General features: G+C 48.4%; 1 protein-coding gene across 1 annotated transcript in view; it reads right to left on the bottom strand.

Annotated features, from left to right (window-relative positions):
- Nucleotides 1-4,064, bottom strand: part of CLIP1 (CAP-Gly domain containing linker protein 1) — a 99,784-nt gene extending 95,720 nt beyond the window's left edge. Inside the window, 1 exon segment of the mRNA XM_014588106.2 lies at nucleotides 3,402-4,064. The gene's annotated coding sequence lies outside the window, so the exon portion shown is untranslated.
- Between the last annotated feature and the right edge of the window lie 2,038 nt (nucleotides 4,065-6,102).

Below are 6,102 nucleotides of genomic sequence, written 5' to 3'. Positions count from 1 at the left end.
GAGACAACCAGAGTCTGCCTGCACCGGGGCCAGCCTTCACCGGCAGGCAAGCGGAGGAGCGGCCAGCGCTGTGTGACTATCCTGGCGGAATCTGCACCTTCCCTGTCATTTCACTCTCGAGCAGCTTCTTAGTCTTCTCTCACGGATAATTAGGCAATATTTTAAAATTCCAGAAACTGAGTAGAGAGCAAATCATAAACTTAAAATGCTACCCTTAGCTTGCTCCTAATATACTATTAACTCCTCGCCCCGTTACTTACTCTTTACTTTTTTAATTTTAATTAGCTTTATTTATTTATTTACTTATTTTAATTTAACCAGAGACGGACAGAGGAAGAGAGAGAGGAAGAGAGAGAGAGGGGGAAAGTGAGAAAGCAAGCTGCCAGGTCCAGGACTCGAACCGCAGTCTGCCATGTGGGAGTCCAGTGCCCTTAACCACCACGCCACCTGCAGGTCCCACTGCCTTTACTAAGAGGAGTGAAGATGAAGATGTGTAAGAAGTTCATTTGGAAAGTGCCTGAAGTGTAAAGCCCTGCACCGGCTCTGGACGAGACCCTTCTTAGCAGGCAGTAGCTGCGGTCTTGTCCCTGTCAGGAGCTGTGGGGTCATCAGGCTGGCATGGAATGAGAATTAGTGCAATTTTATACTTACATCTATGTGGTTCAAAGTTCTTAAATTGCAAGGAACAGAGGCAGCCCAACCTCCTGTAAAAGCGTTATTGGTAGGTTTTTCTTTTTGATTTAATCTGCTAGAGGGCATGTGCGCTTGGTGAGGGGTTGGGGAGGGAGAGAGAGGGAGAATAAGTGAGAAAGCCCCTCTGGGGGATGGCCACACTGCAAACCCTTCTCCATCTGTGCTAGGAATTTCGCTCACGCGCACAAGCACTGAGGCCAGGACTCGAGCCGGCCATGTGGGATCCGGCTGCCTTAACCACCGTACTAGCAGCTAACCCTGGACTACTGACAGTTTTGATAGCTTGTGTTTTCTTGGGTTTCCCAAATTTGATTTAATGAGCAGATACAACTTCATAAATAGGGGGGGGAAATGCAATGACTTTTGAGTCACAGTAAAATGGCTTCTACTGAGAAAGGAACTACTGTTCCTTTGGACTTGGGAACATAAACAGCGCGAAATAGAATGAGGAGACGCCCATGGAGAGTCGCTAGCTGTTGGCCAAGCCCGACTTGTTTCTTCTGGATCCACACTGTATTTCCCAGCGCCCTTTGCAGTTCAGCATAGCCATGCGAGGAGTTCCAGCCAATGGAAGGCGAGAAGGGTGTGCACTGTCGGCCACTCTGAGCGTCCCCCACGCTCTCTGGCCCAGCAGTGGCTTGATGGGAGCTGTCCAGTGACTGTAAAAGGATGTACTGAAAATGGAAGAATAAGATGAAGAAGCCTGGACCTCAAGCTCATCTCCCATTTTCCCATTGGAAAATGTCTAAGGGGCCAGTGGGTGGCGTGGTGGGTCAGGTGCCGGACTCCCAGACAGCCCATGCTGGTGTGATGTCTTGCTGTCTCACTTTCCCTCTTTCTCTCTCTCTATGGTCAAATTTAAAAATTTTAATAATAAATATAAATAAATAAATAAATACATAATTCTTAAAAAACAAATAGGCATCTATCCTGGACTTTGCCAGAAATGAAAATAAACTCTTTTCTCTAGATTTTTGTCCATAGGACATGTGCTCACTAGAGACAGAGAAAGAAGGAAAGTAAGAAATCACTCCCCAGGGGGTATGGCTAAACCCAATCTCTTCTCCTCTAGTCTCCTCTCAGAATTTTGGGCATGCATGCACACACACACACACACACACACACACACACACACGCACACATACATACACAGACACCAGGCCCAGGACTCAAACCACAGAGTCAGCCATGTGGGATCCAGCATCTTAACTACCACATCACCTGCTGGCCTGAAAAAAGTTTATAAATGGGAGCCACTAAAGTTAGTGGGGTTATCTGAGACAGTGGCTGGCTTATCTTACTGAGATAGTGGGGCCAAAAGATAAAGCCTTTCCTTAGGGCCAGGAGGTGGCGTAGTGGTTACAGTGCTGGCTACCACCTGGCTGAATGCAGTTCAAGTCCTGGACCCCGTGGCTTGAAAGTCACACCAGGAGGAGAATGGAGGGGATGGGATTACTGTGTAACCATGCCCCCCACCCCAGGGGGTGATTTCTCACTTTCCCTCTCACTGTCTCTGTCTCTCTCCTCTCCAGCAAATGCACACGTCCTATGATGAAAACCTAAAAAACAGTAATAAAAAGAAAAGCCTTTCCCTAGAGCTCTGAAATGATCTTGGCTAAGTAAACTGCTCAAATACATCAAGTTTTATGCTAAGCATCTGAGATTTTCATCTAAAGTGAAAACGCTGCATACCACAAACAGCTTGATTATATGAATAATAATATACTATCTTTTCAAAAGCAAAAAGGCATTGTATTGGCAAGAAGGAAACGTACTCGGAAACATACAGGTTTAATTACAGCGCACGAAAACATTCAGACAAAACTGATCATGAACTGACAGCTTCGAGCTGGGTGACAACGTCCCTCTACTTTCTCATGTTTGCGACTGTCCATAACTAAAGGGTTTTGTGACAGAAGATCAATGTTTTAATAAAAGCCAAATACCGACTCTCTTCTCCCTGACCCCACATGCTCTTAAAACCTTCAGCAATTTACAGAAAGAAGAGGTTCTTAAACAGTTCTCCAAAACAAACATGGTGAAATTATGCTCAAATTGGAAAGGACGGGATCATTCGTAAGCCCTATCCAATTCTTAAGGGTTCGCTTGCTCTTATTCAAAAGCACGCCATGACTCAAAACAAATCAAAGTATTTGGAAACAGCGAGACTGGGGAAGACACCTGGGCTGGGCCCAGCTAGACGCCCCGACTGCCGCGACTTCCTGAACTCCCAGACCTGGGAATTCCCACGTACAATCTGAGGACCCTAGCTCAGTGCGGACCCTTCAAACGCCAGCTCGGGCTTTTGAATTTCCAACCCAATTCCTGCGAGTCAAAGGTCAGGGATTCAAAAGTGAAAGTGTTGGCTGACTCTGCCACCCCGGGAGGACCCAGATCTGATGAGAGCCTCCCACGGGCTCAGCATCCCGGCCCCCCACGCGGCCAATCACAGCCACGCTTCCAGCCCTTCAAGGGCCCATTTCTCCCATCACCAAAATGAATACTCCTTTCCTAAATCTGGAAATTCTGTCGGGAGTAAGAGACGGCTGAAGGATTTGCAATGAATTTAAGCTGCCAGGAGAGGGAGTGTAACCCTGAGCTTCCAGAAACGGGCGGTGGCTGGCGATGAGGGCGTCTAGAGCGTCTGGAAACGCGAGTTTCTGGGTGATGGGGAGGAAATTCCGCACCAGGCAGGTTGGGGGGCTTACCTGTGGGCAACCCCAGATGGCTGAGTGCCACCCTGACTCTACAGCGCTGTCTGTCCCCGAGCTTCGCTTCGGAACAGGAGAGGAGGGAGAGGTTCCGCGAGCGATGGAAATCCAGCCGGAGAGCAAGCTGTTTCTGAGGCTGAATTTCAAGTCGAGCTTGTGAAAAAAAATTCGGAGGCTGTGTTCTCATATCATATTCCTGGGTTTGGGAGGTTCATTCACAGCTTACTCCTATCCCCTGAAGTCATGGTTATGTAAGTGTCCTGTGCTGTGTCACTTGCTGTCCCCCACCCCCAACGCGGAGATGCAGTGTAACCTGAGCCCCTTGCTTCAGTTAGACACTTACACCACGCTCTGGGAGCTTCTGAACAGCCTTGTATTTCCATAAAAATGAGGCAAGTTATTAGGATTTTTGTCCTTCTTCTTTCACTTTCATTCACGTTTGGATTTCTGTACAGACAGAAAAGCCTGGAGAAGGCAAATAAAATGGAAGGGCATTTGCAGGTTTTCTTCAGTCTCGGAGTACAGCAGGGAAGGCGGAGCACACAGCAGACCAGCAAACCCACCCGGGCGCAGGCCTGCTGGGGGCCGATTTAGGACGACTCATCTCGCCAGGGGAGGTTAAGGGCCTCGGCTGCTTATGTACCCAAGCGGCCGGCTCACGCTCCCTAAGTAAGGGCTTCCGGGTGACAGAGGAAATGACTCAGAGCACAAGGAGCCACACCAGCAGCCTTCTGCTGCTCTGCCTGCCCCGCGTCTTCCTCCCCTGGCCACGCCGGCCCTGGGCAGTCTGCTGTCACTGAGTGATGACACGCGTGCTCCTGTGCTGTTTGCATGTCATATTATTACTAAGTTCTTCAAGATCAGGGATGACACCTCCTTGTCATTACACCCAAAAAGACTCAAAAGGTTGTGTTGCACACGTGAGGGTTTGGAAGAGTTCTGACCTGATGAACATCCAAACAAGAGCCCATAATTGATGCCAAACTTTGCGATTTTCAAACTAACGCATCCAGTAGCTGAATCTGACCTTCTAAGCACTTGGTGGAGATGGGCATGAGGGGGTTTCCCCACCCTGCAGCCTTGGAAAAAGCAGAACGACGAAGCTACGGGTGAACTGTTCACTTCCCACCGCCAATGAGGGGAATTCATGAGCTGTAAGTCTCAACTCAGAGTGACATTTACTAACAACTACTATCCTTTCTAGAATCCTAAGGTCCCATAGAAATGCAATGCAAAATAAAGCAATTTTGAATTTTCTAGTAATTGTGGTTTTAAAACTTAAGAAGAAACAGGTAAAATTAAGTTTTTTGGTAGAGATTTTTGCCTTGGGGCACGTGTGCTCGCCAGGGAGAGAGAGAGATAGTGAAAGAGAAAGTGAGAAATCACCCCCCAGGAGGATGGCCACACCACAATCCCTTCTCCATTCTCCTCCTGGACCTTGGGCACGCACGCACATTCATGCGGCGTGAGTTTCAAGTCAGTGTCCAGGACTTGGATCATGGTTGGCCAGGAAGTCCAATGACGTAACCACTACGCCATCTGCTGACCCAGATGAAATAATGTTAATAATAGTTTATTTAACCCAATATACCTAAAATATTATTTCTCAGTGTAATTGATACAACACTACTGGGCCAGCCCTGTGCCCTAGGATTTTTTTTTTTCTTTTTATTTGGATTTGTTTTTGCTATAGGGCGCATGAGACAGAGAGAGACAGAGACAGAAAGACAGAGAGAGACAGAGACAGAAAGCGAGAAATCACCCCCCATGGGGGATGGCCACACCACAATCCCTTCTCTTCCATTCTCCTCTTTGGATCTTGGGCGCACATGCACACGCATCCAGCATGAGTTTAAGCCACTGGGTCTGGGACACGAACCGCGGTCAACTACATGGGAATTCAGCGACATAGCCATTACACCATCTGCTGGTCTCCTAGGGTTGACAACAGCCAGATTCCACATAGCCCACTGCACGGTTCAAATCTCAGCCCCAGCAACTTGAAAAACATACCAGGTGTGTGTGTGTATACCTCAAATCCTGATGGGATGAGAAAAAGAGGAAAAAGGATTGCAGTGTGACCATCCCCCGCCGGGTGCTTCTCCCTCTCTATTCCTCTCTGACCACACGCTCTCTGGCAATTAAAAACAGAGAGTAGAGGGCCAGCAGATGCTATGGTGGTTAAGGTGCTGGAGTGCCACATGGCTGACAGTGGTTCGAGTCCTGGACCTGGTGACTTGAAAATCACACTGGGTGCGAGTACGTGCCCCAAATCCCAAGAAGAACGGAGAAGGAACTGCGATGTGGCCATTCGTCCTGGGGAGGGGTCTCTCACTTTCCTTCTCTCTCTTCCTCTCTGTCCCTCTCCAGTGAGTGCACGTGCCCTGTGGCAAAAATCTGAGAGAGAAGGTAGCTCACCTCTAGGTCCAGGATCAAACGCCCCATTTGAATGCTGCCCTGGTATGCAGCGTTCGTCTTTCATACTCCATTACAAACACGAGCGAGGAAAAGGGCAGAGAAATGCACGACTCCAACATAGAGCCGTGAATAATTTACCTGTTCTTAGGACAAAAGGAGAAAATAGCCCTCAGAGTAGGGGAACTTTAACCTATCCATCCGACGGCTGGTACATCATGTATGAAGAACCCTGCAGGTAGCACCAGGCACCGCCTGGGACACCTGAGAGCTCAGCACTGGA

This window comes from Tupaia chinensis, unplaced genomic scaffold (genome assembly GCF_000334495.1).
Source record: "Tupaia chinensis unplaced genomic scaffold, TupChi_1.0 Scaffold000258_1, whole genome shotgun sequence".
Lineage (NCBI taxonomy): Eukaryota > Metazoa > Chordata > Mammalia > Scandentia > Tupaiidae > Tupaia > Tupaia belangeri.
This window is presented reverse-complemented; position numbering and strand designations above follow the sequence as displayed.